The sequence below is a fragment of the Octodon degus genome, unplaced genomic scaffold (genome assembly GCF_000260255.1).
Source record: "Octodon degus isolate 3935 unplaced genomic scaffold, OctDeg1.0 scaffold00051, whole genome shotgun sequence".
In the NCBI taxonomy this organism is placed as follows: domain Eukaryota; kingdom Metazoa; phylum Chordata; class Mammalia; order Rodentia; family Octodontidae; genus Octodon; species Octodon degus.
This window is the reverse complement of record NW_004524627.1, coordinates 10498301-10509420: the sequence shown is the minus strand read 5'-3', so window position 1 is coordinate 10509420 and position 11120 is coordinate 10498301. Positions and strand designations below refer to the sequence as shown.

The 11120-nt window shown below is 39.0% G+C and overlaps 1 protein-coding gene across 2 annotated transcripts in view; it reads right to left on the bottom strand.

Moving 5' to 3' along the window:
* Positions 1–4261, bottom strand: part of Cysltr2 (cysteinyl leukotriene receptor 2) — a 43047-nt gene extending 38786 nt beyond the window's left edge. Inside the window, exon 1 of one of the 2 annotated variants that reach the window (XM_004633091.2) lies at positions 4209–4261. The gene's annotated coding sequence lies outside the window, so the exon portion shown is untranslated. The remainder of the gene's footprint in view (positions 1–4208) is intronic. The other variant, XM_023717311.1, reaches the window with a different exon arrangement.
* Positions 4262–11120: the final 6859 nt, after the last annotated feature.

Sequence of the window (11120 nt, the reverse complement as noted above, 5' to 3'; positions counted from 1 at the left end):
ACAATGTAACTGGCAAAAAAAAAAAAAAAAAAAAAAAAGAATAAAAAGAAAGCAAACCAGCAGTTGACTCTGAAGGGGGATTGTAAACGTCTCATGTTAAGATGCTGGTAGGAGCAAATGGGATGCAGCTTCAAGGGCAAGGCTGCAAAACAAATGCATATTTTACTTAGAGCTATCTTTGTCTCTTGGGTAGTACCTTTAGAAACATAATGGAGATAACGTGTAGAAGTCATTCTCAGTTCAATTCTCAAGTCAAACAACTCATACTCATTTTGAGGTTTTTTCTCCTACATTTTAAAAACTGCAAGGGCAAGGCAGATAGATCAGCGGATTAAAGCACCTGCTTGGACAGACTCAGGGACCGGGGTTCAATCCCCTGCATGCCATGCCAGTCCTGCCACCGGGGCTCACTGAGACAGTGACTGAGACTGGGCATGGTGACAGGCACTTGTAATCCCAGCACTTGCGAGGCTGAGAACAGGAGGATCACTACAAGTACGATCTGTACAGTAAGAACCTATAGACCTTGTACTAAATACAAAAATAAATGAATAAATAAAAAATAAAATAAAAACTAAAAAAAAAAATTAGAGTTTCCCATGATTTTATTCTTTCTTTCATTATTTTGGGGGACAAATGCATCTACGTGATCCTCATGGATGTAGTAGGGATTAACATTGTCTGGCACCCAAGCAAGTGAGAAAATACTTCTGCCACCAAAGCCAAGAGCATGGCGGCGTCTCTGCCAGCCTTCATACAGCTGCTGTCTCACTAAATCCCCTTGTTTTTTTCTCTAATGTTTTCCCCATGCTAGCTTTTCTTTCATGTTCAGCCACTACAGTAAACAAACACAAATCAACACAGAGAAAACATGTATTGAGATTTCTGCATTCACTAAAGATAAAATTCCAATCTTTAAAAAAATAAAGATCCTTATTTTGACCGAGTTCTGCATTTTCGCTGCCTCTCAGTTTTCCTTAATTCTCTTTGGCTACTATAATATATAACCTTATGATGCAGTAGATTTAATTTTAAGAGAAATTCAAGTTTTCTTTCCAATGTATTGTATCAGCATATTAAGAAAGACTTGAGATATCTGCTATTAATCCAATGTCTGATCTAAATACAGTCAGGATTACTCTGCAACTGAGTGATTCCCAACACAGCAAAAGAAAGACAAGATCAGCAAAAGCTAGTTCAAAACTTCTATCTTTTAGATATGCTTTAACTGGAATGTCCCGTGTTGAAATTGAAGGCTTTGAGTGCAGGATGGTGGTTTTGGGAGTTGCAGTGAACATTAAAAGGTAGTTCTTGGGCTGGCCAAGTAGTTCAATGGATTAAAGTGCCTGCAAGCGGGTACAGGGGCAGGGGGTTCGATCCCCTGGGCCTGCTGTGCTGGCCCCGCTCCCAGGGCTCACTGAGATGGTGACTGAGACTGGGCATGGTGGCGTGCACCTGTAATCCCAGCTCTTTTTTTTAAAATTGTTTTTCCTCCATAATTTTTTTTGCCTCCATAATTTTATTGAGAAACAAATAGTAATGAGACAGTTTCAAATCAAATTGGTAAGACAGTTTCAATAATTAACACATTACATACTCTCTTCCTAGTGATTATTTGCTGTACAAGATGCAGACATTATATCCTATTTACAAACACTATTAGAACAAATCCCTCTATTCATTAAGAGAATGTAACTATATATCTATCCTAACCATTTTGAATACACAGATAAAAAAAATGGACATTCATCTGTATCCCCCTTTTTGTTTAGTTCTGTTATTTGAATATTATAGGTGTGTTAACTCAGCAAAATATTCTAAAAGAGTCCAGTAGCCCATAATAGTATTGTGTCTTCTGCTTGCCTGGCAATGTCAGAAATTGTTGACCTGAGTCCCCTACAGCTCAACATAACAGCATGGCTTTACTTTTTATACTTCATTTTTATACTTTTCTGTTGGATGGTTAAGACCAAGATAAAGCAAGACCTATGCAACAAGAGTTGTAGCTTTTGGATCTGAGAAGGTCAGTGAAATTCCCTCAGGATTTACCCTGAGACCCTGTGCCTCAGATTGTAGATCCTTTATCAGTGTCAGCCATGCTCTTGGGAGGCTGTAAACAGGCGGATCACTACAAGTCCAATCTACTAGTGAGACCCTGAACACCCTGTACACCCTTCCCTAAAATACAGAATAATAGTAATAATAATTAATAATAATAATAATAATAATAAAAGGTAGTCCTACAGGGAGGCCATTTGGGTGTGACCTTGGGAGGGACTGTGGGTGCCCAGGTCCTGCTCTGGTTCAGAATGTAACTATTCACTCTGACACATGAAGAAAAAGACACAGTGATTAATCCCCTTCAGAATGTTTCCCTTCATTTCAGACATACTTGTCCCATTTCTCTTGCCACTTCCTGAGGTTTTGGAATTTCACTTTTGTGATCCTCAGTTACACTCTCCTCTCATGGCTGTCTTTATGTCCTGAATCAACTAAAAATGTTTACATTTCACGGTTATTTTGACTCAGAAGATGGAGGAGAATAGGTTTGGGATAGAAAGAGAAAAGCTCTGTTTAGGACATATTAAACTTGGCTATGGTTGTAGGTAAGGTACACAAAAGTAAGAGAAGTAAGAGGGAAGAGGTCCAGAGCTTGAGGCTGCCACATATATCGGATTCACTATGTGTGCAGACATGTTTCTAAGTAGCAAAGTACTACCTGAATGTTTCTACTTACCAAAGAAAACAGATGCTCTTTTCCATGGAATAACAAGAAGAAGAATGTGTAGTTAACACACTCCCAATCAAGTCAAGTTGAATTAAAATAAGAACATCCCTGTGGAGGATAATAATACAGAGCATTTGCTCTAACCGGGTTTAGAAGTTTTTGTCTGTTCTCAGTTCTTAAAGGAAAAGCCAGCCCTGGCATAAGTTTTGTGTTTTTATATGAGGACATAAGTACCATTTCTGTGATGCTCCTAGAAAGCCAAGCCATCGCTTGCCTTAAAACCAAATCCTATCTCTCTTTGCTGTACCAGTGCTATATTTGTGATTAGCCAGCTTATATGTGCCTAATGCTTAATCTTAAAAACAAAAATGCAGAAGAAAAGAAGTCTGGGCTGCATTGGCAAGTACCTAATTTTGATACATTTAGAGTATTCTAGACCCTCAAGTACTCTCACTAACTTTCACAGCAATAAAAACAAATCCACTTCCTTAAAGCATTAGTAAACTGAAACTCTGAAATAGGTTCTCGTCTTAAGAGTTTATGTGCTTGCAGTAGGTGACAGAAATTTCTAAGAGTCTTATGAGTTCCACAAATTAACTCTATAATTTGCATGACTTGTATAATATGGAAAGGGAAGTTTGGGTGGCGTGGCTAAAATTGTAACCATTTTGCTATTAATACATATTACACTCAAGCATAATGAGAAAACAAGAAAATATTTCCAGGGACTTAGGTTCTTGTTTTTATGCTGAGCAACATTGGGAAGATTTTGGAAAGCAAAACAAAACATTACAAATGACTGGCTGGTCCTTAAACATTAAGTTTCAATTCTTCAAGAGACAATTTTTTAAACCTTGAGTTGGCTGTGTTGCCAGAGCTGAGTGAGAGCCACGGACAGAGTCTTGGGGTGACGAACAGATCACGCTCCCCCACTCTCACACTTCTGAAATGCACATTGCTCAGATTTAAACTCCTCTTCCCCAAAAGTAAGATCCTGAGTGGAAAAAAATATATTTTATAGTGTAAAATAAGACAGATGAAAAATAGGAAAGATGTTACATGTTCAAAAATAGAAGAATGTTTTTGGGTATAGCAAATATCCTTGATGCAATCTTAGGCAACATTTTAAAATTATGATTATGAAGTGTTCATAAAAATATAAGCTTTGATGGAAGAAATGGATATAAACTTCTCTGCACTGTATAGGGACAATTATAAAAATCAATCTAAAATTACACACACACACACACACACACACACAGAATGAAAGAAAATACCCCCAAAATGCCAATCAGAACTATCTCAGTTGTGATTTTTACTTCCTTCTATTTTTTGAGCTTTCTCAATATTCTTAAAGTACCACATATATGGTAGGAAAACATTTATAGAGCAATAGAAGCTTTCTTTTCACAGATTATTCATTTCTCTGTGAAGTGAAAGGACACAATTTTCAACAATTCTCTAAAGTTAAAATGCCCACCTGCAAGTTCCTGCCCTTCAGATGCCGTGGCTTCTGTCTCCTCTCTCTCTCTGTCTCTCTCCTCCAACTAATTCAGCTTGTTCATTTAAAAGAAACGTGGAACAACAAACTATATTTTTATGAACAGTGTCAGCCAATAGGGAGAAAAGAAGGAACTGTGATTAGCACTGGCCTTCTGGGCTGTGCAGAGTTGCTATGGGGGTTGGTGTCTGCTTCCTTCTTAAGAAGAGGGGAAGATTTCCAGTTAGGGATGATCTCTAAGGGAAAGGACTCTGAGATGGGTTGCCCTGCCCTCTCATGACTGGTTTCTGCTATTATTGTTTTGGTTTTTTATCAGCATCTTTCACATGAGATAGATGCAATGTGACGGGCTAAAGTTAGAGGTTTTAAGTGGCTCTTAGTTCTCCTAAATGACTCCTGTTGCCATGATAAGGGCACCCCCTTAATGCACAGCTTCGGGGAGTTGCTTAGAGTGCTCCTTCCTCCCCACACTTTCACATATGCACCAGGAAGAAGCTGTGTTCATCTCTGCAGCCTCCCTGCAAAGGCTGCCAATGACCTCCTTGTTACCCAGGTGAAACGTGCTTGCTCAGTCTTTGTCTTTCTTCCCCTCTTGTCTGCAGTTAATCATGGATACTTTCTTGAAACTCCATCTTGTTCCTGGTTCTTTTTCTACTCCTCAGAGTGTTTCTCCTTTTCTGGGACCTCTTTTTCCAACAATTTTCTAACTATGACCTTTCCCCAAAAATCTGCCTTGTGACCTCTTCCCTCCCACCTTCTTGATTACCTTACCTACAACCATAGCCAAGTTTAATATGCCCTTGACAGAGCTTTTCTCTCATCTCAAGCCTGTTCTCCTCCATCTTCTGCATTTAAGCAAATGATTCAGCCAGTTGATTCATTTATACACCTAGGCATTCTCCTTAACTTTTCTCTTTCAAAATTCAGATCCAAGTCAATACATTGCATCTTTTCTTTGGTGTTATCATTATTCTATGTGCAAAATATGTTGCAAACATCTGTTTCTCCCCATCCTATCCCTCTTTAAAACCCAATTATTTCTTAGATAGAAAGCTGCAGTAATTTTCTGGCAGTTCAACTCAATGGAAGAGAACATTTGTCTGGCATGGAGAAAGCCCTGAAGTCATTACCCAGTACTAAGGGGGAAAATCCTCCAAACTGGAAAACTTAAGTAAAATTTTAAAAAGCTGAAATTAAGTCAAATTATCTGTTTGTAGATAATACTATCTTATAAACAGAAAAGCCTAAAGAATTCACACACACGCACACACACACACAAATATCCTGTTAGAACTAATAAGTTGAAAATCTTACAGGATACGAGGTCAACACACAGAATTCAGTTGCATTTCTGTACATTAACAATTAGTTCTCAGTCCATTTTCTTTGCTATAACAAAATACTTGAGACAGAGTAAGGCAGAAGGCACCACCTGGTACAAAAGAGCAAGAGAGCTAACTTGAGTTTCTTCTTCTTCTTATAAAACCACAAATGTCAAACCAATCCATCTTAAAATGTTTAGACATGTCTATTTATTAAGGGAAGCTATGGGCTTCTGTTGACATTGCTGATTTATACAGTGTTTCATAACACTTCATTTATATTTTTACCTTAATCCCTAAAAGTGGGAGCAGCAGATGCCTCTTAAGCCCAGCATGTGCAGCATAATGGATACTGCCTAATGTCCAAGAAAACAATACTGAAAAATATATTATGCATTTAATGTCTAAAGGATATTTTGTGGTGGCATTAATAGCAGGCAACATCAGAGTACCACAGAGTCCAGGAAATTACACTGCTACATCCAAGTCATTAGTGAGGTCCCACCCACTGAGCCCCTTAGGTGCTGCACAGGATATGCAACACACTTTGCTTCTCACCCATGAGCTACAAACTTCCTTTCAGTGACAATCCAGGGTGCAATTAGCTCTAGTCTCTGCTCTACATGGTTGGAGACTGATGCTGTGGATGTGAAAGGATTCTGCCCGGAGTTCAGCCAAGCTCAGGCCTGTGTACTACAGCGGGTGCCTCAGAAAAACAAGCTGATGGGAAATGTGATGAAAAGCACGGATTCTAAAATCTGGGTTTCCCCACATTCTGTGGACAACAGTATCTATCAACTCTTCCCATGTTGCTCATAAAAATTTCTTTCTGCTTTGAGCATGCTAAATAACCAGATTCCTGGAAGCATATAAGCTCAGGAAACAGGAGAGTGTTTTAAAGAGCTAGTTTGATGTAACGCTGTAGTTCCCCTTCTCTGTATAAAGTGGTAGAAAAGAATAAGTGAGTTTTTTCTCGTGGGCCTGAGCCAGAATATCTGAGGTGTCTCTGTAGCTCCACCACTTACACTGTGACTGGTAAGTAGTAGGTATTCCATAAAGATTTGTTGTATGGATGAAGAACAGAATGAAATAATCTTGCCAATTTCAAAAATATACCTAGGGTTCTCCTTTCCTCCCTTCATATTTTTATCCACTTATTCAACAAACCTCAAGCAAAAGTATGACACTACTATGCTAGATTATATACAATGACATCTAAGACATAGTTCCTACTCTCAGTAAGCTACAACCTAGTGGAGACGCAGGAGATGAACCGACCTGAGCACTTTGTTTTTTTGTTTGTTTGGTTTTGTTTTTTAGTATTTTTATTTTTTAAAGAGAGTACAAATTAGAATTAAAACAGAAAAAGTTGCAAGCAATACAGATTTCCACTTAACAAAGTAATATGAATTTCACATTATATAGTGTTATAATGTTGTCTTCCAACCAGTTACTCATATTACCAGGTATATGCACATAAAGTTGGAAGAAGAAAGAAAAAAACGAAAAAATTATAAGAAATTAAGAGAGAAAAAGTACAAACAATTGAAAAACAGAGTTGAAACAAATTAAAGCATTAACTGCTTCTTCCATAGACCAAAAGAAATGCACAGTGCAGTTGTTGAAACATCTTGCGTACATACATAGATAAATCTCTTTGCCCCACTCCTTCTCTTGTTCCTCTCTTCAACTCAGTAACTCTTTCTTTTTGAATAAGCTCATTCCCTTTTCTCAGGGTCTATTGTATTCTTCAGATTCCATTTTTTTCTTTCAGGTTCTACACTAAGGAGACAATACAATGTTTGCACATGTGGGTCCGATTTACTTTACTTAAGAGTATGTTCTCTAGTTGCATCCTTTTACCAACAAAAGACTCAAATTTATCCTGTTTCATAGCTTAATAATACTCCATTGTGTAAAAATACCACATCTTCCTTATCCATTCTTCAGTTGATGGGCATCGGGGCTGTTTCCAGGATTTAGCTATAACAAATTCCCCTGCTATAAAATGGGTGCGCATATATCACTGTGGTATGAGGTTTTCAGTTCTTCTGGAAAAATACCGAGGAGGGAAATAGCTGGCTTGAATGGGACTTCCAATCCTAGCTTTTGAAGGCATCTCCACACTGATTTCCACAGTGGTATTGCCAGTCTGTACTCCCAACCAACAGTGTAAAAGCTTTCCTTTTTCTTCACAGACTCTCCAGAATTTGTTATTGGCTGACTTCATGATGTTAAACATTCTTTCTGGGGTGAGATGGAATCTCAGTGTTGTTTTAATCTGCATTTCTCAAATGACCAACGATTTTGAATATTTTTTCATATATTTACTTGCCATTTGTATTTCTTCCTCTGAGACATGTGTATTAATCTCAGATGCCCATTTTTGGATTGGGTCTTTTAGTTGGGGGGATCCTGCTTTTAATTCTTTGTATGTTCTAGAGAAAAGGCCTTTGTCTAAAGGACAGTTGACTGTAATTTTTTTCCCAGTTGTTGGTTTTCTTCTTACTCTGTTGGATATTTGCTTTTTTTTTTTTTTTTTTCAAAACTGAGGATTGAACTCAGGCCCTTGCACTTGCCAGGGAAGCGTTCATTCCACTGAGCCATCTCCCCAGCCCCGGAGATTTGCTTTGAAGTGCAGAAGCTTTTCAAAAAGATGAGATCTCAGTTGTTGATTCTTTGAAATATTTCCCTTACAGTTTGGTTTTTGTTCATGAATTCTCTACCTATCCCTATGTCTTTAAGATTTCTGCCTACATTTTCCTCCAGAAGATTTTGTTTCTGTTTGAATATTTAAATTTTTGATCTATTTTGTCTGTAGCTTTGTGCATGGTGATAGGCATGGGTCTAGTTTTATCCTTCAGCATGTAGAAAGTCAGAGGCTATCTTTTTTCCAGTGAGACTGTTTAGCCCCTTCATCAAAGAGAAGGTGGCTGAGTTCATTTGCAGTAGTGTCCGCATCCTCTAATCTGTTCCATTGATCTTTAGGTATGTCTCTATGCCAGCACCATGTGATTTTATCACAGTGCTTTATAGTATAATTTTGGGTCAGGGATTGTGATGCCTCTTGCCTTTCCTTTGTTTTCCAGAATTGCTTTTGATATTCTGGCACAAAACTGTAGTCAAAATGGATCAAAGATTTAAATATTAAAACAGAAACACTAAATCTGCCTGAGCACTTGGGCTGGTGAGGCATGGAGGAAGGAGCCATCAGTCCCAGGGCTCAGCTACCTCCTAGATGTGCCTGTGTGGGAAAGGATGATCTAGTATTAGAATTGCAATAAAATGGCCCTTCCTCATTAGGCACACACTGGGGCCAGGGTTCACCAGGTTCCAGAAGACAAGGACTGGATTTCTACATCTCTCTTACCTTGATCTAGGGCACAAATGGCACCAGCATCTTGTTCATCCCTGTCAGCTAGCAGAGCACTTCATAAGGACTTCTTAGAGATCCAAGAGTGAGAAATGACTCTGGAGAGACACAGGTTACCAGGTAGAGAGAGGCCTTTGTGATCAGAAGGAATCACAGAAGTATCAGGGCATTTTGCAGATAGGGCCTCCATAGTGGGCCAGCCTGGGCTCTGATCCCACATTGGCATTCCCAGATCTATAGGCCTGAGCACAGGCCTTGCCTTCTGTGCTCTAGAGTGAGTTTTGAGTTCCCCTAGAATTCATATATGGGAGGTGATTAGGTGATGAAGTAGAGCCCTCATGAATGAGATTATGGCCCCTGTAAAAGAAATCCCAGAGAAGCTATGCCTCTTTCACCATGTGAGAACAAAGTTTCCTTCCCTTGTTACCTTGAGTCTGCCTGGAAGTCTCTAGGCAAGTCAGCTTCCAACTTACACTGAAACTACAGTGCCTTCTTTCTGATTTTCTGCTGACAAAACTGTAAGTGATACATGTCTGTTGTTTCTGTTTTGTCCAATCTGTAGTATTTTCCTAGAGCAGCTAAAGTGGACTAAGTCCCTGTAAGAGCCCCTTTGCTAACTGGGGAAATGATAACAATGATAATGCAGAAACACAATGAGATTGTTGGGCAGTCAAGTGAATTATGCACACAAAATGCTTAGCATGGTGCCTGATAACAGAGTAAAGTCTGCCAAATTTTGGAGAGATAAAGATGGATTAAAAGTCAAGTCTGCAAAGAAATCTATAATCCCTTTAAAAAGTTGTTCCCATTTTATATTTGAGAAACCAATAACCTTAAAATACTTTGATTTTAGGAATCTCTAGTGCTGGAACCTGTTCCAAAGTTTGTGTCTTGAACCCTTCCTTGCTCAGATGCACCCCTCTGGTGGATATAAAAGCAATATAACCTCCCACTCAGTGATTAAGTGATGAAGTAGAGCCTCTAAATAGATGTGCTCTTATTTACCCCAAGAAATTCAATATCTGGTAACTGAGCAATGCACATACACAAAAGATATAAAGTTACACACCACATAGAGTGAAAGTTTTACAGAGACAGCCAATAGGTTTCGACTCCTTTTATGTTGATTATCTTATAGAAAGATATGATAGTTCATTTGGATAGAACCGTAGTACTCATTTTTGGACAAAAGCCAGGCTAGATGTTGTTGTAAAGATATTTAAAGGTAAAAATTACCATTCAAGTCAATGGCTCGGAGTAAAGCAGTCAATAATGTGGGTGCACCTTATCTAATCAGCTGACAAATTAAGAGCAACAACCAAAGCTCCCCACAACAGTAGTTCTCGATACTGAAACAAAGAAACCCTTCCATGCCTTAGTCCATTGTCTAAGAAATATGGACTCCAAACTACATCAACTTTTCCCAGAGGTTCTAAGTTAGCCTGCCTTATGAATTTTGAACTTGTCAGATCCCACACATCATATGAGCAATTCCTTAGAAAAATCACTCTCTCCCCCTCTTCTCTCTGTATCCCATGGGCTCTTTTTCTCTAAAGAGCCTGACAACATAACATTGTTCAATGATTTCAGGAAAGGAAGGAGGAGCAGGAGATATACAGGAAGTAATTAAGCACCCAACCCAACTCTCTCCATTTGCAAGTTTCGGATGGGTGAGCTCTTTGGTTTCAGTGCCACTTTTTAAAAAAATGTATTTAGTATAGTATCTACAGGGTCTCATTACACAGATGGGACTTGTAGTGATCCTTCCTGTTTTTCAGCCTCCCAAGTACTGGGATTACAGGCACACACCACCATGCCCAGTCTCATTCGCAGTCTCAGCACACCCCAGAGGTGGGGCTGGCACAGCAGGCCAGGGATTGAATCCCTGGCTTGTGCATCTGCCTAAGCAGGTGCGTGCGTCTGACTAAGAAGGTGCATTAATCCACTGAGCTATCTAGCCAGCCTTCATTTTAAAGCAGGTTTTCCTGAGACTATAATTTCAAATTAATCTCTCAGGGATTTCACATCACCTCCAGGAAGACACAAAGCTAATCATTTACGGTTTGGCACTTAGCAGATACTCTCTGCCATTACTGTGGATATTTCTGCCCTCTCTCCAGCTAGACCCTAAGTTCTTCCTCCCTACTCTTAGCACCTCACATGCCATTTGAGATTTGAGATTTGAGTGCTCAATAA